General features: G+C 36.1%; 1 protein-coding gene and 1 long non-coding RNA gene across 3 annotated transcripts in view; one reads left to right on the top strand and one right to left on the bottom strand.

The window, feature by feature from the left end:
• The window catches only part of LOC120515820 (histone H2A-like), a 93,476-nt gene that overhangs the window by 37,716 nt on the left and 28,035 nt on the right, over nucleotides 1-27,725 (top strand). The window lies entirely within an intron of this gene.
• The window catches only part of LOC120515832, a 43,208-nt gene that overhangs the window by 11,489 nt on the left and 3,994 nt on the right, over nucleotides 1-27,725 (bottom strand). The window contains exons 2-5 of the long non-coding RNA XR_005630709.1: nucleotides 27,189-27,377; nucleotides 24,408-24,473; nucleotides 5,930-6,564; nucleotides 4,870-4,971 (exon numbers count right to left, since the gene is read on the bottom strand). This is a non-coding gene — a long non-coding RNA (uncharacterized LOC120515832). The remainder of the gene's footprint in view (nucleotides 1-4,869; nucleotides 4,972-5,929; nucleotides 6,565-24,407; nucleotides 24,474-27,188; nucleotides 27,378-27,725) is intronic.

Raw genomic sequence — 27,725 nt, 5'->3', positions numbered from 1 at the left:
CTTAAAAATCATTAAAAAACGCCTGATTATGTGGTGTATGGTACGCAGCAGGTTGGCTAGTGTTTTTAAATTTCTGCAAACTGCTGTATAAGTCAAGAATATAAAATTATGGAGCAAATAAGATATTTTAAAACAACTAGGGTGCTCTGCCCCCTGCTCGCTTCGCTCTCCAACCCCTGTGTCTGGTTAATCGGATATACAATTTTTAAAAGCAGTTTTTTCTCTTTGTAATTGTTTTAATTTCATTATTTGCACTTTTATTTTAAAGCTTTATTAAAAACAATATTTGGAATTACCTTTTCTTCAAGATCGCATTGAATTTTGATTCAATTGACAATGCAACGTATAACTGCTCGAGAGTGAATATTGTTTCTGTTTCTCTAATAAATAATCTGACTTTTTCTAATGTTTGTCCCTGTGATTTGTTAAGTGTCAAACCAAAAGCTATTCTCACGGGAAACTGTAAACATTTTAATACGAATGGCATATCAAGATCTCCTTTGGTGTCTAATGTTATTCGCGGAATATATACATTACCTTTCTTGTTGCCTGTTAAAATTTGCATCACTTTTCTGTGATCGTAAATATACACCTGACCGAACTGTGTTTTCTTTGAAATTAAGCTTGTCATTGCTTTAACTGTTGTGGGACCACAGATTCTCATAGCGTATGGCCCATTATTGTGTAAATCTACGTTTTGTGCATTGAATGATGCGAAGGCAAAAAGACTTTGTTTTCTGCTCTTTGCCTTTTATTTCTGACCTCGCTTTGTCCTGCTGTTTTTTCAATTACACCTGGCCCTGATGATTAATTTCCTTTTGTTTGCGCTAATGCGATCTTTACTATCTTTTTTTGAAACTGTAGTGACTGACGTAATACAAAAGTGTCACAAAAGTTTTACTTGAACAATCACTGACTTCGTAACCCCAAACAAAACTTTCTAGCACCCTGTCCAACCGGGTCTTGCCGACACTTACCGCATCAGTCAATACCCCGCTATCAGTCTTCCGTGCTGTACTCCGCCCTCCCTCATTCGGACCTAACAGTCACTTAAAATAAAAAAGGCTTCAACCTGGCTGGGATGCTACAATACTTTTGAATTTTACTGCTTTCATATTCTTTACCTTTCTCTGCATGTGTATCGTACCATCGTTTGTCTGAGCCTTTTGAATTCCACTGCTTTCATAATCTCTTATCTGCCTTTTTTTCTCTCCAATGGTTTTGGGTCTCTTTTTTCTGCTCTGCTCTTTCTTCTTTGCTTAGTCGTTGACGTTTCATCTTGAATGGATTGTCCTTATACGCTTTATATGTGCTGAGAGCACAGGATCTGTGTGTGCTACGTGCCTTTACATGACTGAGTGTTTTGCTGGCCGTGCTCTTATTTGATATTGTTTGCGTCTCCCGGGTCTTTTAAGTGTCTTCCGAGAAGATCACGTCTCGTCACCCTGCTTTTCCTTTCCAGGATTTTTTTTTTTAACAATAGAGAGATTTTGTTAAGTATGTCTGTGAATAAGATGCAGGCTAATCTCAAACTGCACTGCAGGGCAGAATTCTCTCTATGTACTGCTCAATATGTTATTAAAAAAGATTTTAAGGATTTTTTAAGGATTATGTAAACAAACTGGAACACTTGTTTTTAAAGTAATCAATTTAAAATTGTATCCTTCAGTTAAAGTAACTCTCAGTGATAAGAACCAAAAATTGACATTCAAATACACTATCAATGCTGATGGATTGAATGAATGTATAGTATTAAAACACCTATCGTTAAAGAAAATACACCATGTATGTTATATACCATATTGGAATTGGGATAAACTTTGGTAATTGCTGTTGGACATTATCTCCTGTGGAAAGGTTTTTCAAGATACCTTTTGTATGGTACTTCAACTGTCTTCACCAGCAGAGGGCATCTGGTCATTTAAATGACATAAATGCATCAGAATGAAATGATGTGATTTTGCAGAGCATGCATGAATATATGGAACATGTATTTTTGCTGAGTAAACTCCATTAAAAATAATCAGTTTAAGCAGAGAGTTGTTCCCGAAGCACAGATATGTAATATATGGATTAAAACGATCAGGTTCATGCATACTGAATATACAGTTACTCTGAGACTATAGTATGCAAAACTATGATATGCTGGTGATTCAACAATGGCTCCGGTACAATTACATGGAACCTTTTTCCCCTGCCCCCCTCCCAAACAGTCTGGTAAATTTTACAGTATCCAGCAATTTAATACCAAATTTACAACAAATATAACACTTTACAAATCTGCCTGTCATTTACCTACTATCTATACTTTAAAACAGCTGAAATGTTTATTCATGGGAGAATGTTAAAGGCTGAATGATAGAGCAGAAAAATAATAAAAATAAAAAGTAAAAACTTTGTATGATTTTTTTTTGTTTGTCTGCTTTTAGAAATTCTTAACTTGTGCATTATATCACCAAACAAGGGATGTAGTCGGGTTTGCGGGTGTGGGAAAGTATGTTAAAAATAGGTATTTACTAAACCTCTTTGGCAAATCCCTTCGAAAAAGAAAACATGTTTTCTATATAAACTGATGGAATAGATGCTGCAATATAAGCATCAGACATTTTATTGGGAAACTTTCATAAACATGCACGTATACTATGGATTAAAAATGCTTAGTAATGAAAATATACAGGAGAAATGAACTGAATTAAGAATTACACAAATGCAACTGTTTTCCGAAACACTGATTTGTTGTAGTATTTTGCTGTTGTTTCACTTTTTGATGCATTTCTAATATGTAGTATAATTGATAGATGAATTATATATGTCATTTTAGGAACTAATTGGTGATTTAAAGAAACAAGCTATTGTAATTTCTTTCCCACAGTTTTAGAAATGTGATCATTTATTGGAAGAGAACCGTCTGTGTCAGGGAGGGGGATAACTGTTTTGTGTTTCATGACTAAATTACTTGCATATCCTTTCTTTCTTGTTTGTCTAGAAGTGTGTTTGTGCATCATTTGAAAATGGAGAAAATGACAGGAACAAAAGTTAGCTAAGGTGAGCCAGACTGGCGGACATGAACAGGCCAGGACTGGAATTGGGGTTGGAGTGTACCCAAGCACATTCACCAATTCAACAACTGTGCCAAGAAACCACAGATTTCGTTAAATTAAGGCTAATACAGAGGCTTTGTCTATATCTGCTATTTTCCATCTTGAGAGGAGATCTCTCCACTTGTCATATTAATAGAGGGGCAAGGATGTTCCACTCTCTCACTCCAATCAAAGGCCATGTGGTAGCAAAGACCAAGCCAGACTAGAGGCCAACCAAAATAATAAGAGAAAGAAACCTGGTAGCCCATTATCAGGAATATGCATCTAAACTCCTGCCTATTTTAGTACTACAGTATATCTTATTGTCTGAGGTTATTGATATAGTGAAACATATGAGGGTTACAGCAGGGATTTGGGTCATTTTGTTCCGGTCTACATAATAAAGAGTATAATAAGGTCACCCTAGGGGCCCACCACAACAAAACAAGAACCAGGGTATTATTTATACTACAATTGGCCACTACTGCTTGAAATAACTAATTTATAATGTATTGGCTTTGTTTTCAGCAGCTAGACCTCCAGTGTTCTAATGGTAAACTCTTAGCTCATACTTAATTAATCAGGTATAAATGATAACTGGTTATTGCAGAAACCTGTAAAAGCTGTTTTGGCACAACAAAAATCTGTAATTTTGTCAATTACTGCAAGTATATTGTCTTCCCTTGGGCTGCAATGTATTAGCCATATTGCAAAACAATAACAGACTGTTGTTTCTCTTGAGAAAGCAATTTCATTTTGGCAATTTTTGAACCTAGAATTGAACTTTAGGAATTCCAGCACCTTGCAACCCAAAGGAAGAAAGAAACATGAACATATTTTAAACAGAAGCTGACCCATGTGATTACCAGCGTTAATTGTAATCTGAATTCTTTGGACTTCCCTTTTCTTGATCCTATGAGCCCTAGGTATCTACAACAACAACGCAACAAGCTAAACAAACCAAAGCTAGATATGTTCTGATTACAGTAAGTTTTCTATAATATTGCAAAAATACATTACCTGGATTTAGCTTTCAGGGATCACAAATTACACTAAACAGTTTCCACTTCCTAAAAAATACATGAGGAAAAACCTCACTGTTATATTAATAACAGTTGTGTCTCATCAAAGGCTTCAAAAACATCAGGCCCACAATGTGGTTTTCAAATTTAAGTCAAGTCAGTCAAGCCAAACTTTATTTACAGAGCACATTTAAGGCCACAGAAATGGTTTCCAAAGTGCTGTACATGAAAGTAAGAAAATAAAGTCAAATATTATTAAATAAAAAGTAAAAAAGGAAACTTAAAAAAGTAAATAAAAATCAATAAACAGATGACAAAAACATTTTTACACATAAAAATGCATCATGAGCGGCTAAAAGCCAAAGAGAAAAAATGTGTTTCTCAGTAAGGATTTAGAAATTGACCGTGTTAGAGCTGCTCTTATTTATGAAGCGGTAGGCTGTTTCAGAGCTGAGGAGCAGTCACCACAAAAGTGAATTCCCATTTTCTTTCGCCTTGATCGTGGCAAGGACAGCAGCAGCTGGTCAGACGATCTCAGGGATTGAGAAGGGGCATAAGAGACAAGGAGGTCAGACAGATAAGCTGGGTCAGACCATTTAAACATTTAAAAGTATGCAATAAAATTTTAAAATCAATTCTAAAACTGATGGGAAGCCAAAGAAGCGAAGCCAAAATTCACTTTACAAAGATAACTTTTTAAATTTATTCTAGCAATTTCCGTTTTAATATTTTTAACTTCATATTCTTGCAATATGTGTAATCATTACCTGTAATCAGTGAATAGTAGTCAGGGACGGTATAAGGTACAGATAATTGTTTAGGAATACTGGACCTATTTTTATTCTCAATTTGAAATTTTGAAGTACCTCCTAAAAAAAAACAGCAATAATCACTTTTGGAAACAATATTTACAGTGGACTGTTAAATTACGCATTTATGAAATGCAGGAGAAATATTACATTTACCAATAAAGGAGAAAAATTGAGAACTAAATAGTTGGTTACACCATGAATTTTTTTTTTAAACCAGATAAAAATGCACCATTTATAGTTAAACTCAATGTACTTAACTTTGAAATGGAAAGGGTAACTATTTTATAATGAAAAATAAGCTGTATAAGTATGTTATTTAATATCAATAAAACTTCAACTACTGGTATACTTTCAATACAATTACACCTATAATAATGATATAACAGTCCAAATAAAAGTGTTTTATGTAAATGCAGATTAAAATTCACATCCACTGGAACAGATTAATATGTTTTTACACCACAAAGTTTCAGGAAATAAAAATAGGAGTGAAGAATAAATTAGGTAAGCTTACTTGTATTTTCTATTAAATAAAATGAAAGAATGTACGTTAATACTTTCTTGTTTATTAAGATGCCAGAGAATGTTGGTAGCACATGTAACCAAGAATATTACTGTACATGTGACAACACTAACATTACTACAACAGTTTTAAAAATGTCGTAAACTACCTATGACTTGATGATTAATCCAATGTTGCTGAGAAAGCAGTGCTTTGAAGTAGATCCATTCACACATTATCAATATGGCTTGAGTGTTGTAGCTCAGAAGATTTAGAAGTTACACAAGCAAACCAATCCCCTTATCAAAACAAAAGTAGACTTATTTTGAAAACCAAAGCATAAATTGTGGAACAGTATCATTGATATTTAACTAAGGAAGTTCTGCACTTATTAGTTACGTTTAGAAGAGATGTGACATGTGATGCATTGACAATGATGTGATATGATCTTTCTAAAACGTTAAAACGTTATAGAGGACACAGTTAAAACAGAACTTTTATTATGGTACTTACTTCTTTCAGAATTCCATTCTGTTGTATGAAGAGATTTCCTGTGACCTTTGGCAATTCCAAAGCCATGGTTAGAATCTGTTCGACCACCACCAGCATTCCTGCGATAACAATCTAAGTCTGTTCGACCACTGTCTACATGCCAACGATGACGAGAGTTCATTCTATCATTGTCTGTATTTTGGTGACCATGGCTAAAATGTTTTCGACCACTTCTGACATTTCTGTGATCATGATCAGAATCCGTTTGACCAAAGTCTGCAGCATGCTGACCACGGTCTGAGTCTCTTTGTCCATGGTGGTCAAAATTTCTAGTATAGTGGTCTGAAACCCTGCTATCCTGGCCAAAATCCCTGCTGTTGCGATACTGGCCAGACTCCCTGCTGCTGTGATACCGGCCAGACTCCCTGCTGCTGCAATACCTGGCCAGACTCCCTGCTGCTGCGATACCTGGCCAGACTTCCTGCTGTCATAATCAGAATCCCTACTGTAACGGTCTGAATCCCTGTGATATTGGCTAGAACGCCTGCGATATCGGCCAGAACGCCTGCTGTCACTGGAGGAGCTTCTGTATGTTCTTGATGATACGCTGGAAGAATCTGACCATGATGCACTTTCTCTGGAATATTCAGACATACCTAAAAGATAGAAAAAAGACATTTTGTTCTTAAAGTAAAACACTAACAGCTACCAAAATTATGTCTTATATATCAATATGCATAGATAAACACTGTTCTTTCAACCACTCTTAAAACTTGTCATGTAAGGTGTTAGAATGAGTCAGTGGTGCCATGCTTGTACTATAAACATGATGGTGAAATCACCACCCATCACATTAAAACAATGCAGTGCACAATTGCACAGGCTAATCAAGTGAAATAAATTTAAATTTGCTTGAAATGTGATTAAACTTTTTTCTTTGTACACAAAGTCTTAAGTAGACTGTTGTGGGTTTATATTACATTCTCTACTTTAGGTATCTGTCTGCTAGTATCAGATAGTAGTTACCATATGTACACCAATTAACATCTTATTTACTGATAATGTAAGAATTTCAAATATGTGAGATTAATTGAGATCATTAAAAAAAAATTACAACTTTTATGTCAAACCTGTTTCACATATAATGATTACTATGAAAACATAGATAATTAATAAGGGAAGTGGTTCAATGTGGTTTAATTACACAACATGTTAGTAAACAGAATAAAAATGCCCTAAGAAAGGTACATTATAACTGCTACTTGTTATGAACAGACAAAAACACAAACAAACCTAACTTGGAAAAACAGCTAACCTTACAAATAAGTAAGAAGAACTATATGGCACTATTCAACCTTATATTAGCTGCAATCGGTTATAGATTTTGCAATAATAAACAAGATAACATAAAAATTGAAGACTAAGCAATCTGCTTTCAGATCAGGTACTTTTGAAGTGAATCACAAAATACCACTCTTTATGCATACCACCTCAGTAAATTTAAATGTTAATAATAATGAAGATTTCAAAAATGAAATCAAACAAGCTGTCTGTTATCTTTCTGGAGGATTATTTTTATTTTTTTAAACTTCTGTAACTTTTTTATTTTCTGTTTATTTTACTTTCATTGTTGCTGTTGAAGACATTGGTGCACAACCTGAGGCATCTAAGTTTCTGGACTATTATTAAAAAAACGTTTGTTTGTTAGTAAGCAAAAAAAAAATGTATGGAGTTAAAACTTTTCACATGTTCTTTAACTTTTGGTCTTGACATTTTAGTACTCTTTGATCTCCTGGTTTTGATTTTGTATCTCTCATCTCTAAATTCTTTTCTCTGATCTGCTTTTAGCCCTTGTAGCAGGACAGTGCCCTCTCAATCAGTTTAATTAAATTAACTTCATAGAAGTGACCTTCCATTAACATGCTCAGAGTACAGTCATGGCCAAAAGTTTTCAGAATGACACAAGTATTGGTTTTCACAAAGTTTGCTGCTTCAGTGTTTTCAGATCTTTTTGTCAGATGTTTCTATGGTATACTGAAGTATAATTACAAGCATTTCATAAATTTCAAAAGGCTTTTATTGACAGTTACATTAAGTTTATGCAAAGAATCAATATTTGCAGTGTTGGCCCTTCTTTGTCAAGACATCTGCAATTCTCCCTGGCAGGCTGTCAATCAACTTCTGGGCCAAATCTTGACTGATGGCAGCCCATTATTGCATAATTAATGCTTGGAGTTTGTCACAATTTATGGGTTTTTGTTTATTTACCCGCCTCTTGAGGATTGACCACATATTCTCAATGGGATTAAGGTCTGGGGAGTTTCCTGGCCATGAACCCCAAATTTCGATGTTTTGTTCCCTGAGCCACTTAGTTATCACTTTTGCCTTATGGCACAGTGCTCAATCATGCCGGGAAAGGCATTGTTCGTCACAAAACTGTTCTTGGATGTCTATGGAGAGCATAGGGGGTGCTGGGGAGAAGATTGGCAGTGGGAGCTTGAAAGGGAAGCCGGCTAAAAAGTTACATGGGTTCACCCGTCTGTTTTATCAGCTAAATCACCACTAGTGGATTATCGCTTTGTCCTAGATTATCGCACCTAAATGGATATATGGACTGTCCTATGCCTGCCTGTCATGTGAGTAGTGTGTCAGATTGGTCAACATGCTTCATTGGAGGGAACGCTCCCAAATTTCACCACCTCTCAAGGCATTAGGAATACCATTAGGAATGTTATTAGATTACTTACAGCAAGCTGTTCCATGGATTATCATTTTCTCCTTCATTCCACATCATCTGTTGCCACTGCATTTGGACAGTGTTATGGACTTTGTTGTATTTATCTTGTGTGTTGTTGTTTCCATATTAAGTTATGTTTGTGATCACCAATCAGAAGCTGGCAAGGAATTTATTTTTTGTTTCTTGTTTAGATTTTCAGCTTCTAGTTTTTGTTAAATAGATTTCAGCTTGGTTACTGTTTAAGCCCATTGTTTCTGTGTGTGAGTGGTGCGAATCAGGGCAAGCCTGGGTGTGTTCCTAGAGTTCCCACTTAAAAACACAAATAAATCACCATCCCTGCAGCTGTGTGAATTATAGCATCTTCATGAGTGCTACAACAGCATCTTAGACTCCCATTACAAAGGTATTAGAAAAAGCTTAAAATATGGAAAACTGCAGTCAATACTATTCCATTTATTTAAGTCTAGGTAATATTTGTGTAATCTGAAATTTTGGATACTACCTCTAAACTTTCCACATACTAAATGAATTATGATTTCAGTCCATATCAGCTGAAAGTTCTGAAGCAAATTTGTGAAAAAAATTTTAAAATTACTTACATGACTCAGGTGCCGAAGCGAGTGGCAGCCTTTCCAGTAGCTCTGTGTATGACTTTATCTTTAAAGTCTTTATCTTTCTACCTTTTTCTCTATTTTTTTTATTTCACTGTTAACTCCTACAACTTTATTTTATGTGGACTCGTTCCCTGGACACTTTTTACACACCGAGACTCGTCTATTCAAGTAGTCAACTTCAAGCGCTGAGAACAAATGCCCACGCCAGTGTGGTTCCCTACTTACCTGACGAGGTAAGAAGGCAGTATCAGGGCAGCAGAGTCGGTGCTAAGATAAAAGCCAAGCGTCTAGCAAGAAAGTGGTGCTACAAACCTTCGGTGCCTTCTGTGATCCTGGGAAATGTGAACTCACTACCAAATAAGATTGACAAACTGGCTGCACTGGTGAAAAATGTCAGGATCTACAGAGAATGCAGTTTGCTGTTTTTTAGTGAAACGTGGATAACAACTAACATCCCAGATGTTAACGTGGAGCTACCCGGGTTTAGCACAGTTAGAGCAGACAGAGGCGCAAATACCTGCTGGAGGCAGAAATGAGGAGGTCTCACACTCTATGTCAATACAAGATGGTGTAAATCTGGACATGTAAACGTTAAAATCTGCTACAGGGACATCGAACTGTTGGCCGTAAGTTTGCGTCCCTATTACTTGCCCAGAGAGTTTGGACATGTGATTATTGTTATTGTTTACATTCCCCCCTCGAGTGAACGCGAAGATAGCAAGTGACGTCATCCATTCTGCAGTTGCTAAATTACAAACGCAGCACCATGAGGCACTTGTGCTAATCGCTGGAGACTTTAACCATGTAACGCTGGACAAAACATTACCTGCCTTCTCCCAGTATGTGGATTTTAACACCCGGGGAAATAGGACTATTGATCTACTGTATGCAAACGTCAAAGAAGCATACAGCGCCACCCCGCTGCCTGCGCTTGGGAAAGCAGATCATAACCTGGTTCTGCTTCAGCCTCACTACAAACCAAGAGTGAGGGAGCTACCTACAACCATGCGCTCAAACAGGAAGTGGTCCCCTGAGGCAGAGCAGGCTCTGAGAAACTGCTTTGGAACTACGGACTGGGATATCCTGCAGGGATCACATAGTGAGAACATTGAAGAGGTTGTTGACTGCACTACGGATTACATCAACTTCTGTATGGACATTGTAGCTCCAGTAAGAACAGTATGTTGCTATGCTAATAACAAGCCATGGATTACAAGTGATATCAAGGGCCTTTTGAACTAGAAGAAAAGGGCTTTTAATGGCGGTAATCAGCTCAAGTGTGTGCAGAAGGAACAGTACAATAGAAAGCTGGAGCAGAAGTTGCAGAATAACAGCATGAAGGAAGTGTGGGATGGGATGAAGATCATCACTGGCTGCAACTCGAAGTGGGGTGCCACCATCGAAAGAGAGAGAGGAGAGAGCAAATAAGATGAACAACTTCTTCAATAGGTTTGACCACCCTAACCCACTCTCACCTCGGAGCACTGCACCCTCCAACCATCCTTCTGCTGATACCAGCATAGGAGAGACATCCCCACCCACAATTACAGCAGCGCAGGTGAGCAGAGAGCTGAGGAGACTTCATGCCAGGAAGCAGTGGGTCCAGATGGAGTATCGCCACGACTGCTGAAGGCCTGTGTGCTGGAGCTGGGGAGTCCTCTACAGCGCATCTTCAACCTGAGCGTGGAACAGGGGAGAGTCCCAAGGCTTTAGAAAACATATTGTATCACCCAGTCCCAAAGGTAACACGTCCTAGTGAGCTGAATGACTTCTGGCCTGTCGCTCTGACGTCACATGTGATGAACACCATGGAGCGGCTGCTGCTTCACCACCTGAGGCCACAGGTCTGCCGCGCTCTGGAACCTCTGCAGTTCGCATACCAGGAGACGGTGGGAGAGGTCGATGCCATCATCTATATACTACACCGATCCCTCTCCCACTTGGACAGAGGCAGTGGTGCTGTAAGAATTATGTTTTTGGACTTCTCTAGTGCCTTCAACACCATCCAACCTCTGCTCCTTAGGGACAAGCTGACAGAGATGGGAGTAGATTAATACCTGGTGCCATGGATCGTGGACTATCTTACAGGCAGACCTCAGTATGTGCGTCTTAGGAACTGCAGGTCTGACATTGTGGTCAGCAACACAGGAGCGCCGCAGGGGACTGTACTTTCTCCAGTCCTGTTCAGCCTATATACATCAGAATTCCAATGCAACTCGGAGTCCTGCCACATGCAAACGTTTGCTGACGACACTGCTATCGTGGACTGCATCAGGAGTGGGTAGGTGGAGGAGTATAGGAAACGGCGGCGTCACTGTAGCAGTCAAACATTCTTAGCCAATAATGCAATACTGCGACCGCGTTTGCCACGTTATGTTTTAACTACAGAGGCGGAGCTCCATTGCATGGTTCTAACTTGTATTGAGTCGAGGTATTGACGCGAACACCATACATATGGATAGTATCAAATTATATATAAGGATTACAGTACAATAAAACCAGGATAAATACTATAATAAAATTTAATTTAAATTCATCAGCTAAAATTATCAGACAGAATAAGCCAGCTCAAAAAGAGGTGTTTTAAGATGAGATTTAAAGGTAGGAAGAGAGTCAATATTATGAATGTCTTGTGGGAGACAGTTCCAGAGGTGAGGGGCCACTCGAAGAAAGCTCTAAACCCCATGGTAGTCAAGCGAGCAGGAGATATAATAATATTGATAGAAGAAGATGATCTAAGTATACGAGAAGGAATGGAGATGTGAAGAAGATCAGAAAGATAAGGAGGTGCCAGGTTATGAAGGGTCTTGTAAGTAATAAGCAGAATCTTAAAATCAATTCGATATTTAATAGGGAGCCAGTAAAGCTGTTGTATGACAGGAGTAATGACATTGACAGAATGACATTAATATACTTATAATATCGACGAAACTCCCAGTAATTTGTTTGCAAAAATTTCCGATACCAGTCAAGATACACCGCGCATAAGTCATTATTAGTTGTTGTCTGAGGTCTGATTTCTTCCAGGATGTCAGAAGATGCTACGGCAACATCTTTCTCTTTAGAAATGTCTTCTTCTATTAAGATGGAAAAATAAGTAAAAAAACTTAAATGTATACTAAAAAATTACTTCAACAGAATTCTTAAAATAACTTCATAATCTGCTTTAACATTTTTCTTTAAGGAACATAAAGAGTGTGAGAAATACTTAAACATTCCTGAAACACATGCCTAGACGCTACTTTTGTTACAACCAACAAGCATGGCTAAACAACGAACGGCCTCAAAGCTAGTGTTTCAAATATGAAGGACAAATGCAAGGGTGTCAGATAAACAAAAGTACAGATAATGAGTTAAATTTTATGACAAATAATGTAAACTATAGAATGTACCCAATATAATTATTGGATAAAAGGTGGCATTTAACACAATATATCAGTTGTAAACTGAGAGGTGTCAGGATTTCTTTTTTAAATGTTACAATATTTGCATCAATTTTGAAACTAGAATAATGAAATCATCCTGTCAGCATTTTTTTATGTGTGCCAATTGTTAGTTGCCCTGTTAACAATCACTAATAGAGGATGGCTGCTTAAAAAAAGAATATAATTATAAAAAAAGAGCAATGGTTCAAGAATTCTCCCAATGTGCTCTGCATATACTTTAACATGTTTTGTGTTACTTTCTGGGCAGAGAAATCTAAAACACACATTAGACACCTACCTGTAAAAGCTGTTTTTGGGGTGTGGGGGGTATAATATTGGTAATTTAAAAAAAATCACCTATCTAAGTGCTAAACTTGCATAATCTGTTTTGGAATTGCTGGTGCTAAAAGCCCATCCAGAAGGTATTGAGCATGAGGTAGGAGTCAGTCCTGCCTAGACAGGGCTCCAATCCATCACAGGTACACAAACTTAATTATGAGTGATTCTGAATTATCACTCAAGCTAATATGCATGTCTTTGGGATATAGGAGGAAAACAGCAGAACACAGATAAACACACAAAGTACAAACTCAGTGTTGTAAGTATTCAGGCCAGGTATGGCAGTCATTAAGGCAAACCAACTAGAAAGGGCAGACATGGCTGACACAGGTGAAATAGTGTGATGACATATAAACCTTACAATATGATACAAAATGTAACTTTGGGGTGATATACTCATGATGCATATTTGTCCATAATAATTTAAACAATGAGAGACCATGAGAGGAACTGCAGTGTTCTCAGGAAGTGAATGTGTGCAATTATGATTTGGACTGTTGTAAATAAAGCTTGATCTGTCCTCTGGCCAATTCTGACTACTTTTATAGCCACAGTTGCCTGCATCTATGGGTTAAAGTCTAGGCTTTGGTTGGGCCATTTAAGGACAGTCAGGAACTTTACCTAAAGCCACTTCATTGTCTTGGCTGTTTCCTGGGCTAACACATGCCTTTTAATCTAAAACAAATCACTGATTGCTGGGGAGCTGCTGTGATGCAAGTCCTTCCAACAGATTTTCAAAACTCAGCAGAGGACCTTAGAAGCTATTAAATTGATCACTGAGTTCTCAGTCACCCTCCTTACCATGGTCCTTCTTGTTCAGTTACTCAGTTTGGCTGGACAAACAATTCTAGAAAGAGTCCTGGTCCTAGCCCTGATAAAGATTTACTACAATTTTATCACAAAGGTCTACTGAGATATCCTTGGATTTCATAGCTTGTTCGATTTTGGTTTTTTTTTTTTTTGGTTGGCAAATGGACTGTGAATTGTGGGTCCTTACATAAACCAGACTGTGCCTTTCTAAACAATGTCCAATCAATGGAACTTGCCACAGGTGAACTTCAATAAAGTTCTAGACACATCTCAAGGATAATTAAAAGAAACAGGATACATCTAAACACAATTTGGAGTGCACGTGCAGGGATCTGAATACCTATATAAATGACAAATTTCACTTTTCGATTTTTAATCAATATTCAAACCTTTGTGAACAACATGCTTTCTCATAATGGGCTATTGAGTTTTGACTGATGGGCAGAAATGGCATTTAAAATGAAATCTACTACACAATAAAGTTTGTACAACATGAAGATGTCTAAATACTTTCTGAATTTGCTGTATTACAAAAAAGCTGAGATTGTGGGGCCTTCTCAAAACATAAAAAAAGAAACCTAAGGACTTGGAAGAACAGCAGTCACATACTTTTACAAAATGTCTGGCATTACAAATACATTTTTGGTAAAAGTCTGTTTATTACCTGTGGAAAAATCACTTTTGAATTGCCTAATGATATGAGCTCTTTTTATTAAGTGACTGAGTTAGTAGATAACAATGGAGCCTTAAGAATCTCCACATGGAGATGTAATAATTAGATTAATTTTGGTAAATACAACATGCATCAGAAGTATTGAGTATGTAAGCAACTTGTGATTTCAGCTGAATGATCAGAAATAAAAAAAAATTAACTTAATTTTTGTCTAAACACAATAACTTTGGACAGACAATTACACATTTACTAGTAGCTAAGTGGTTAACAATGTTGTTTCAAAGCTGCTGAGTCCTTGATTCAGATCCAGACCCATGTAACTTGGGTTTTCGTCTGTAATCCAAACATATACAGGCTGTGTTTCCTAGCAACTCTAAATTAGTCTTGCATGAGAGTGTGCTTTGGTCATTAATGGACCTCTGCCCAGGCCTGACACCTGCCTTATGTTCAAAGTTGCTTTAAAAAAAATATATATATATAAATAAATTGTAAATGGACATAATGTCTACAATTTTATTTTAATACTTGACTTGTATTAGGAAGATTTGATGCAAGTGTAGTACTCTCTGGCGCATTGCATGTGATAACAAAACACTGGGGGCCAATGGAGGAACACTGAAGGGAGTTAAACATCTATTTACACTGTCCACAATGTATTCTTATTATAAAATTCTATGAAAGGATGCAGTATGTGGGAAGATGGCTTAGGTATTTAGAACTGGACGACTTTAACTGTGACCTTGTTTGTTAAACATAACCGTGAAAACTGAGATATTTTCTACACCAAAAATTTTGCTGGCTCTCCTCCATTCTAAAATATAGCAAACCTCACTTTGTTATGATTTTTTATGTTAATTAGTATGTGTATACTAATTAAATTAAAACAACATTCTGTGTTTATTGATTAGTTTTAATGTTCATGTAATGTTTGGCAATTTATTGTTAGCACATTAAAGGTACAGTATACTGTAGTACTGTAAACTTTTATTCAACAAGGTCAGGCATTGAAAAACAAATCAAAAAATAAGCTGAACATTTGTTTGCTTTTTCTGTTAATTTGTTTAGTACACTAGGACCTAAGAATTGAAAAGCAGCATTCAGTTATATTTTATTAGAAGAATGTGTTTTGTACAGACATAGGTTCAATATTTGTCTGCTAGATTCTCAAGGAATTTATCAGATCATAAAAATGCTGTTAAATATGTGGAAATCTATTTCATACCCTATTAATTAGTCTTGATTTCCACATCAAATAGTTATTAAGTTTAAAACAAATGGGCTTAAATGAGCTGCCATGTGCAACCAATTTTCTGTAGCTCAGCTGTCATCTTCATTATTGATACAACATATGAGGTATCTTTTCAGATTGGGCAACAAGTGGTAGTGGGCCAAGGTCTGGAGTATGGTGTCAGTTTGAATCCACATTTTCATAAAGCAGCTTTTGCAACGCATATAGTATGAGCAACAGGAAAGTTATGAGACATATGAGAGATGTTCAACAGTTTGGCTCAATGAATTATTCTGATTGACTGCTGCAAACAGAAAAGCAAACCAGTGTAATATTGGCAGCTTATGTGGGCCTTCTGAGGCACATAATTAATATGAACTACACCCTCAACACTGCATAAAACATACGTATGTGAATTCTTTCTAGAGACAAATACATCCCCTGAGATCTCTGCAGGAACACTCTGGGAAACTCTTAAGGCCTTCTTAAGAGGACAGATTATCTCATATCTTTCCCACAGAAATAAATCCGAAGCGAAGAAAGTAGCAGAGATAAAAAGCGAAATTACTAAAATAGATGAAGAACATGCCAGACTACCAAGCGAGACTCTACATAAGAGGAGGCAGGCTCTACATTCAGAATTAAACCTCTTGACAACTAAAGAAACCGAACAACTAATTTACAAATCCAGACATCATTATTATGAACATGGAGAGAAAGCTAATAAGCTTTTAGTGCAACAAATTCACAAGCAAGAAGTGCAACGCAATCTCGGTAATTACTAACACGAATGGAGATAAAATCATCGAACACAAAAATATAATGTGCACTTTTAGAGACTACTATAAATCCCTATATACTACTGAGTTTAAAGAAGACAATATACAATCTAATGCATTTCTGGATAAATTACAGATACCACAAATTGACGCTATTAGTGTGGAGGAGCTCGATAAACCTCTGTCATTATCAGAATTACTGGATGCTATAAAGTCACTCCAAGGTGGAAAAGCAGCAGGCCCTGATGGCTACCCTGCAGAGTTTTACAAGAAATTCTCCGCTCAGCTAGCTCCCTCCTATTAGCAACATTTACAGAAGCCAGAGATAACCAATCTCTTCCACAAACCTTTCGCCAAGCACTAATCACTGTCTTTCCAAAACAAAATAAGGACTTATTACAATGTGCATCATACAGACCAATTTCACTTCTGAATAACGACGTTAAAATACTCTCTAAAATCATAGCTAGAAGGATGGAGAAAGTGCTCCCCTCAATAATATCACAAGACCAAACTGGATTTATTAGGGGCCGACACTTATCTTCAAATCTTCGACGCCTGTTTAATGTAATATACTCACCAACTAAATCAAACACCCCAGAAATATTATTATCATTGGATGCAGAAAAGCATTCGACATGATTGAATGGAAATACCTTTTACTATTTTGGAGAAGTTTGGGTTTGGCCCAACATTTGTGCATGGATTAAATTACTGTATACTAACCCAGAAGCTTCAGTTTGCATCAATAACATTTGCTCAGACTACTTTAAACTAGAACGTGGCACAAGACAAGGATGCCCTTTGTCACCACTGCTGTTTGCAATTGCCATTGAACCACTGGCAATACATTGTCGAAATACTGATCAGATAAAGGGGATTAGCAGAGAAGGACTGGAACAGAAAATCTCATTATATGCAGATGACATGGTACTGTATATATCGGACCCAGAAAATTCTGTGCCTGCAGTCTTAGCAGCACTCACAGAATTTCAAAAGCTCTCTGGTCTCAGAATTAATCTGAATAAAAGTGTACTCTTTCCGTGAATTCGCAAGCATATAATATTAGATTAGACACCCTTCCTTTTATCATTGCAGAACAGTTTAAATACCTCGGGGTAAACATCACAAGTAAACATAAAGCTCTTTATCAAAAAAATTTCGTGTCTGTATGGAAAAAATTAAACAAGACTTGCATAGATGGTCAACCCTTCATCTCACACTAGCTGGAAGAATTAACACTGTTAAGATGAATATTCTTCCTAAGCTCCTTTTTATTTCAAAACATACCAATATACATTAATAAATCGTTCTTTAAGCAATTAGATTCAACAATAACCTCATTTATTTGGAATTCTAAACATCCACGCATCAAAAGAGCGACCCTACAAAGACAAAAGGCAGAAGGCGGCATGGCTCTACCTAACTTCCAGTTTTATTACTGGGCAAATATACAGTCGATAAGAACCTGGACACAAATAGAAGAACATACACAGGCATGGACCGCAATAGAAGTAAAATCCTGCAGTACTTCTTTGTATTCCTTGCTTTGTGCTCCAATAAACACACGCTATCGGCAATACACTAATAACCCAATTGTGCTCCACTCACTTAGAATCTGGAACCAATGTAGAAAGCATTTTAAGACGGAGAAGCTTCTTTCTGTGGCACCCTGCAAAAGAACCACCTCTTTCAACCCTCACAAACATATGCAGTTTTAATATCTGGAAAAATTTGGAATTAACTTGCTTAGAGATCTTTATATAGACAACGCCTTTGCATCCTATGAACAATTACATTCCAAATTTAACATTCCAGCTACAAATTTCTTTCACTATCTTCAAATCAGGAACTTTGTTAAACAGAACCTTCCAGATTTTCCTCATCTTGCACCCTCATCCACGCTGGAAAAATTATTGCTCAATTTCAAGGAGTTAGACTCCATCTCTACAATATATAAAATCCTTTTACAATCCCTTCCTTTCAAAGATCCAAGAGGACACTGGGAAAATGACCTCTCAATTAATATATCAGAAAAGGAGTGGAAAGTAGCAATGCAGAGAATTCACTCAAGCTCCTTATGCGCAAAGCATACAATTATACAACTCAAAATTATATATCGAGCACATCTGTCTCGACTAAAACTCTCCAAAATGTTTCCAGGGCATGATCCAACCTGCGAACGTTGCAACCAAGCCCCAGCCTCACTAGGTCACATGTTCTGGGCCTGCTCCAAATTAACATTATTCTGGACAAAAATTTTAATTACCTCTCAGACAGTCTTGGACTCACAATCCCTCCTAACCCATTAACAGCTGTGTTTGGGGTTCTTCCAGAGGGTCTTAAAGTGGAGAAAGACAAACAAATTGTGATTGCATTCACTACACTGTTGGCACGCAGACTTATTCTGATAAACTGGAAGAACCCAGACTCTCCTCTTTAAGTCAGTGGGAAACTGATGTGTTATATTATTTAAAATTGGAAAAATCAAATACTCAGTTAGAGGATCTGTGCAGACTTTTTTCAAAACATGGCAGGATCTAATCAGTAATATTTTGAAATGATTTTATAAAGCACAGAGAATTTGTTGATTTAGGTATTTTTAAAAGCCTTAAATTTTACACCGTTTGGCTTGCTCTCTCTCTCAAGGGTGGGGATCGATCTGTTCTTAGCATAATTCTTTTTTTTTGTAAAAACTTGATTGCTATGTATTGATTGTAATAAAATTAATAAATAAATAAATAAATAAAAAAAAAAAAAAAAAAAAACATACGTATGTGATCTTGCTAGTAAAGGCCTTTGAATTTCTTTAGTGTTAAAGAACTATCCTACTTACCTGTACTTCAAACGTTGTTTGGGCTCTTGTGTTATAGTACCCAAGTTTCGTTCAAAGTTATGACATACTACTTATATTTCTACTAGCCTCAATTAATGAGCTCAAGATTCATTTTGGAATATTAGATGTCATTATGCATCATTTCAGGAATTACAGTTCTGCACACATAACTTTTACACAGTACAGAACTGTACTGTACACAAAGCCCGCTTATATTTATTTTTCCATTAATAACGGATTCAGGTAACTCATATTAAACCTCTTTAGCATACCATATGCAATGCACCATCACATTTTGATTGAAAATTACGATTTCTTCAACGGTGGCAATATTGTTTTTGTTGTCAATGCTGAAGCTAGCCAGGCTTGGCATTATTTCTGAGAGAAAGCCTAATATAATGGAAATCTACTGTTCACCTTTTAACTGTGGCATATGAAGGGGGCTTTTCCCAACACAGGTTGAGTAGGTAATAATAATGCATTTTATTTGTATGAGAATAAATCACCTACAGCACATTGTTCTTTAGCATTAAAACTTCAATGATAGTACAATATTTGAATGAATTTGTTTTTGTGGTTTCTATCTTGACTTGATTCTGAAACAAGCAACAATCACCATAAACCACACATACTAGAAATAAAATGCATATATTTTAGTATACAGGAGCAAAAACTTTGGCTCAGAACCTTTTTATCAACATACATATTTAGTTATAGATCCATACCAAAATGTTTTGAAAAACTGTTTTCCCATATGATTTATTGCACTATGCATCATTTTTAGTGAGTGTCTGTAAAAAAAAAAATCTAATAAATGAGTACAAGTAACACAAAATGTTGCAATTTAATAATAATAATAATTTATTACATTCATATAGCACTTTTCTCAGTACTCAAAGCGCTATCCACACATTCCAATGGAGGTTAGGTCTGCATCTTGTCCATTTCAAAACTGTACATTTATTTTCCTCCAACAGTTCTGCTATATATCAATTAATTGTCTTTCTACATGGATCTAGCTGCACACCAATTTAAGAATGGATGGATGGGCTGACTACTTCAAAAAATAATCTTAATGAAGAATAGAACTGCTGAATAATGTTAGGCAATTTTTATGGCACCTTAACAGAACCTGGTTAAAAAGGACCTAATATTACACTGACATTTCTCTCATTTCATTCTGTTTCTCTCCACCTAAATACATATGATGGTATATGGTATCACACATTACGATATATGTTTATTATTTTCAGTAATTAGGCACATTACATGTTTTTTTTAATCTAACCCAAAACTTTATGTTTTCTGTTTTTTGTCTTATTTTATCGTTTAATGCTTTGATCCTGGTTTCTAAAAGTATTATTTATTGAAATTTTCTATGCTTCTAGATACTGTACTTCTTAAAGTTTGTAACAACAAAAAAAAATTGACAATTGAGAGGAGTCTATCAAGCTTATTTACTTAGCAAACAGCTAAGCTATTTTGTAATATTCAAGATAGATAGTATTTTGTAATAAGCAAGATAAAATTTAGAGTGTAGAGGTGATTGAATCACTGGGGTCAAGTGACCATAATATAAAACAATTCTCAGTGTTTTGTAAGAGTGTGGATGCAAAGACTAAAATTGTTAAGTTTAACTGTGGTAAGGCAAATTTTGAGCAGATGCAGCAAAGTCTAAGGAGGATAGACTGGAATAAGCTTTTAAGTGTGGAGATAGTCAAGGAGCACTGGAACAGGTTTAAAAATGTTTTACATGTAATGCAGGACAGATACATACCTAAATTTGGAAATAATAGCAAATTTAAAAAAAACTCCACAATGGGTTAATGAAGAGTTAAAAAAGAAGCTGCAAAAGAAAAAACAGCTTTATAAGGCATATAAGACTAATAACTCCAAAGTGAATTGTTGGGCATATTAGAATATGAGGGCAACCATTAGGAAGGATATTAGGACGGCTAAAAGACAGTTGGAGAAGAATATAGCAGGTAAGGCAAAAGATGACCCTAAGAAATTCTTTTTTTAATATTTTAGTAGTAAAAGAACAATCAAGGAAGAGGCAAAGTGCATCAGAAATAGTAAAGAGGAATTAAAAGGTACAGAGAAAAAGTGGATGCTATAAACTTGCAATTTTCTGATGTTTTCACAAGTGAGGAAGTGGATAACCTCCCAGCGGTAAACAGGACTACTAAGGAAGTACTGAAGGATTGGAAAAGTGTAGAGGGAGAAGTACTGCTCAGATTACATAGGCTGAAATCAAACAAATCACCAAGACCAGATAATATTTACGCTCAAATTCTTAGAGAGGCTAGCGAAAACATATATTTTAGGGAGTCACTGTGCAGTGGGGAGAGTCTGAAGGACTGGAAAATGGCAAATATTTTCTCATTATATAAAAAGGGTGACTGGACAGATCCAAGCACATATAGGCCAGTAAGCTTAATATACATCACAGGAAAATTAATGGAAGGAATTTTTAAGGATAAGATTGAACAGCACATGGCAAGTACACAAGTTTTTTCTGAACAGTAAGCATGTGATCAGAAGAGGGAGGTCCTGTGTTACTAACATGCTGGAATTCTATGAGGAAGCATATATTATTCTTGACTTTCAGAAAGCATTTAAGAGTGGTGTTCCACAGGAGTCAAAGAGTTATGGTCGCTGCCATTTTTAATATACGTAAATGATTTTGATAGACATATAAGTAACAAGCCGGTTAAGTTTGCAGATGACACCAAGATAGGATTGTCTGATAATCTGGAATTGTCTCATAATCTGGAATTGGCTAAATCTTGTAAAGAAGGACTTGGACAGCACACATACTTAGGTATATTTGTGGCAGATGAAGTTTAATGTAAATAAATGTAAAGTATTACAGAAAGGAATTAAAAATGTTAGGTTTGAATACACAATGGGAGGTTTGAAAATTAAGCGTAATGAGAAAGATTTAAGATTCATAAAAGACTCTGCACTATCAACTTCCAGACAGTGTTTAGAAGCCATTCAGAACTCTAAGAGAATGTCAGGTTATATAGCCGTGTGTACAGTACAAGTCCAAGTAGGTTATACTCAAGCTTTATAATAAACTGCTGAGGCCTCAGCTAGAGTACTATGTGCAGTTTGGTCTCCATGCTACAAAAAGGACATAGCAGCAAAAGGTTCAGAGAAGAGCGACTAGGCTCATTCCAGGATTAAAGGGGATGAATTATGAAGAAAGATTAAAAGAGCTGAGCCTTTTCAGTTTAAGCAAAAGAAGATTAAGAGGTAACATGATTGATCAAGAACAAGGGGACACAGTTGGAAACTTGTTAAAGGTAAATTTCACATGAACATTAGGAAGCTTTTTTTTTTCTTTTTTTTTTAAACACAGCGAACCACAGCCACTTGAAATGGTAGACAGCAACACTTTAGGAACTTTCCAAACTAGACTTGAATTAAGTGGATAGGACAGACAAGCTTTGTTGGGATAAATGTCCTGTTCTCATCTAGATTGTTCTAATGTTCTAAAAAAGTGCAAGACTTATAAATATCTGTAAATAGCTCTTTATTTTCCGACTCCAGTTTTTTGCATATAACTATTTTTTTGGTGTGTGTTTCATTACAGAACTGTGCAATAATAATTTCTGCATGACACCAATTTTTGTTGATTATTATTTTTTACTTTAATCTGTTGTTTATGTAATAAAAGACAGTACTGGCTGAACCTATCCTAAGTATCTGTGCACTTTTCTCACTCATTACTGGTTGGCTTTTGGGTGTAAACTACCAAGAACCAAGAATCTAAGAATATGATAAAGGTCCAGAAGCACAGGGTTCCACTCCCCCTACCCCAAGGCTGCTCTTGGATTTTATTTCCACTTTGTAATCACATTCATTTATGCATGGGTGTTTGAAGCAAGGGAGATTAGAAACAGGAAACAAAAATTGCACAGGGTCAATCAGTGGAGAGGGTGGCAGGATGGGGAATAATGCTGTGAACAAGTAACAAGCTGTAATGGCTTTCTTTTTCTTTTCTCATTTGCTTGCGAACCAGTGACACAAGTGCCTTTATACAGTGACATTCGATCAAATGGGTGGGGTTCAGAATGGAGCAGCTTATATGAAACTTCTCAGAGGCACAGGTACAGCATAATAGTACTCACCGTATGCTAAGAAATGTTGCAGGTACTCCAAGTTGAAACTGTAGGACTACTACTTAGAGAACTAACATAGGCAGAATGTGCAGCAGATAGCGTCTGGGCATGGTAATGGAAACCATGATGCTTCCGCTGTAAAAATGTACACCATGATGCTTCAAAGTTATACTAAGCATTACTTACAAACAAAATATAGCATTGAGACCTCCAGAAAATGAGTCAAAATTGTGATCAGGCTCTTACTCAAGTTTTGCGTGTAAATGTGAGCTGTCACACAAACAATTTGTTCCTTACCTCTTACATACAGCTGTGATTCATATTACAAATAACCAGTCAAAGACAACTACACATCAATGAAAATGTGTGAACTTCACCTATCCAATAGTAATGAGCCTTTTACTGTACGTAGCTCAATGTAGGTAAAACTTTTGATTAAATCAGATTACCTCAGCTATGACATGCTGCTTGCTTCAGCATATACATGTGGAAATATTTTAATAATGAAAGACCATACAACATGGAAAATTATGACTTATTTGAAAGAAGTTATTCTTGGGTATGTAGAAATATCATTATTGCTTTTGACTGACTTATATAATTTTTTTTTTTTTGCAATGTACACAAACACATTAGAAATATGGAGGTATCCTGCCTGAGGGACACAGTGTGCATAAATGTCATGGATAGTCTGGTAAGCAAAGGCCAATTACTGCGTTAAACCAGTAACCATTAACCTTGAATCTTAAAAGCATGGCAAAACCACTGATAATGGCTGCTTTTTCACCTTTGTTATTAGGCTCATACCACAGTCAGAATGTTACACAGGGTGCAGTGGTAACACTGCCTTTTTCATTTGTCCACTTCAGTCCCCTTAGGAGCCAGAGCACTTAATAATATAAAGAAAAACAAAATACATTCTACTAACCTTTACGTTGAGATTTCAATTTGAAGACCTCTGTCAGTAACATATTTAACAAAGGCTGGTCTTTGTCTAGATCAAACAGAATAAAAAGAAGATTTTATATTATATATATTTGGAAAGGCACATACCTTTCTATATAAGGTCCAACAGTTGACAGTTCATGTTAGAGCACAAACCAAGCATTAAGTCAAAGGAATTGTCTGTAGACCTCCGAGACAGGATTGTCTCGAGGCACAGATCTGGGGAAGGTTACAGAAAAATTTCTGCTGCTCTGAAGGTCCCAATGAGCACAGTGGCCTCCATCATCCGTAAGTGGAAGAAGTTCAAAACCACCAGGACTCTTCCTAGAGCTGGCCGTCCATCTAAACTGAGCGATTGGGGGAGAAGGGCCTTAGTCAGGGAGGTGACCAAGAACCCCATGGTCACTCTGTCAGAGCTCCAGAGATCCTCTTTGGAGAGAGGAGAACCTTCCAGAAGGACAACCATCTCGGTTACGTCAGTCTGGTGCACTATGAACAGCTGTTGTTAAAAGTGACACCAAAGATAAGAATGCTCATGAAGAATTGGGTCTTTTGTTTTTTTCAATTTGTGTTTGATCAAGAAAATACTGCATAGACTAAAGATCTGAAACATCTGGTACTTCACCAGGCTTTGCAAGTCTGTAGTTTCTTTGTCAGGAAAAACTGGTAGTCCCATGCATCTGGAATACTGATTTGTCCACCCCTGCACTATAAATACCACCCCTAACCCTTCTTTCAATTTCCAGTGTAGGCCATAAATAGCAAAATACATGGAAAGCACAATGTAATCATGACACTTCATCTCTAAACTTTAATAGTTCTTTAATTTTTTAAAACTTAATTCAGCCAAAATATTAATAAAGGTTGGGAGTATGTGCTGATAAAGTGTGCATAAAAATATACTTTAATAGTATAAGCCTTCACAAACATTACCACAGACAAACCAAATTAGGTCAGGTGACATAACTGGCCTGTAACCTAGAGTTGACAAATTATACAATGATTAGTGCTTGAATACTTATAATATAAATAATGTGTTCTTGTATGCTTCATTATCATTATTATTAATATTTTTGCTTTTTCTTTTGTTCACAGTGCATTTGCTTATGCTTATGCCACATACACATAAAGTATGTGAATTTCCTCTTGGGATTAATAAAGTATCTATCTATCTACACTGAATCAGCTTCACTTGGAAATCAGACTTTTAAAAAACTGTTTTTTTTGTGTATGAAAAGTAACATATTAAAGAGAAAAGTGGAATCCAGATGATTCACATAACTGTAATACATATAGCAAACCAACACAAAATCACTAATGATTACTTTAGACTCCATCCCCCTGTTCTGCAATGTGACTTTCTGGTCTTTGGGTGCAAAAAATGTGAAGTAAGTGTCCACTTTACATATTTTATGTAAGCTGAGAAACGGCAGGTCTAGTCATGCTTCACAAATGGTGTTAACGATTGGACTAAATGTTGCATACTGTAATGATCTTTAAGTGCTTCCTGCTTATATTTTTATTTGGCAAACCCTTTAACATCAACTTTAAAAAAAAACAGCATGAGGAAGATCACGTGTGCAGCGCATAATTTGTGGAGCGAAGCAGGTAGTTAAGTGCTGCAGCAGATGTCCAGGGGTCAAAGAATAACATACAGGATTACATTAAACAGGATTCTTTCCACCTTTACAGATTCAACAAATATGTAACCTTAATACTTATTTTTCATTACAGCTTTTTGAAGGAATTGTGTCAAGCAAGCAGCCTCCAAAATACACCCATGTTCCTAAAATTAAAGCTGTTATAATAATAATACAGTAAAAGGAAAATCATAAATATGACACATTCCCCATTATGTTTAATAAGAAAGGAAACTAGCCTTTGTTTGCTACAATGAATGCTTAACAGTTTCCATTTAAAAAAGCAGCAAATCAGGCATTTCAGATTCAGGTGTGGAACGAACAGGATCAAAAGCAAAACAATACTTTTAGGGTGCCGAAGAAGTGCTTTAAAATCTGTTATTAGTACCTCCATTAACTAAAAAGCATATCAATGCAGTAGAAAAATCTGTCCATTTTATAAATGATGATACAAGCTAAATATTAAATATTTTAAAATCTCAGATTGTGGAAGTGATGCAGAAAACACAGCATAGCACGTCTGGAGTAACATGATGAAGAAATTAGTGCAAGGTAAAATAAAGGACTATTCCTTTACAATTTAATGTCAGTGTCTGCCTTTGAATAAAAAAAAATTCTAATATAGATTGCAATTATATTTGAAAAGTGGTGGTCTATCTGACAGCTCTACTGTACATAGAACGTTACTACCAAATCATTAAATGCAATAATTCAGAATAAAGTACCAAAAGAGTAGACTTCATCTGAGCAGAAAAAAAAATAATTGGAAAAAATTCAAACCTCCTACTTATTTATTTCATCTTTGACTATAACGAATCTTCTTACAAAAATACTTGACACATTTTGTTAAAATATGTTATAAAATTTTTCACATCGTCAAGTTTAAAATCAATCTATAAGAATTATTTACAAATAACACAGCTTGACAGCTATTAAAAATGTAGTATTTTGTAAAAGGAACAAAACAGAATTTTTGCTTATAAATAAAACTTTTAAAACATATTTTAGCTATAAACTGCCCCACAGGTCTGCGTCACTTATGTTTGTTTGGCAGAAAAACAGACGGATTTTACTGAAATGAGACTGATGATTAACAAACAGTGATACAATGCAACATTACATACCTTGCAAACCCACAAATCAGTGGGTTTACTTGCAATTGTGTTTTTCTTTTTTTTCTTTCTACCCATCTTGGGTTCAGTCGATGTCATTAAGTTTGACTCCTGGTTTTCAGTAAAAAGGAAACCCGAATTTTCACTAACATCATCAGATGTAAAATCAAAATTCATCTTTTCAGAATATACTTGCTCCACCTAAAAATAAAGAGTAAATAAAGGATGATATTATACAAAATAACTGAAAATTGAATCTTTCAATTGTGCGAGAATGGGGTTCTTGATAAAAACTTGCAAATTCGACAAAAAAAGAAAACTATGTAAGCCATAGCCAATTATCTATACATAAAATTTAAAAACACAACACTTTAAATATTTCTAACATTCCGGTAGATGTGCTCAAAGGAGCAGAACCCCGTGACCCTGTGTTCGGATTCAACGGGTTGGAAAATGGATGGATGGTTCAGTTAGTTCACAGATTACATCAGCCTACAATGCACAAAGGAAAACATGCTGCAAGAAACATAAACCAATAAAAATGAAGTA

This window comes from Polypterus senegalus, chromosome 15, assembly GCF_016835505.1.
Source record: "Polypterus senegalus isolate Bchr_013 chromosome 15, ASM1683550v1, whole genome shotgun sequence".
NCBI classification, from domain to species: Eukaryota; Metazoa; Chordata; class Cladistia; order Polypteriformes; family Polypteridae; genus Polypterus; species Polypterus senegalus.
The sequence above is the reverse complement of the archived record's forward strand: the minus strand, read 5'-3'. Positions and strand labels throughout refer to the sequence as shown.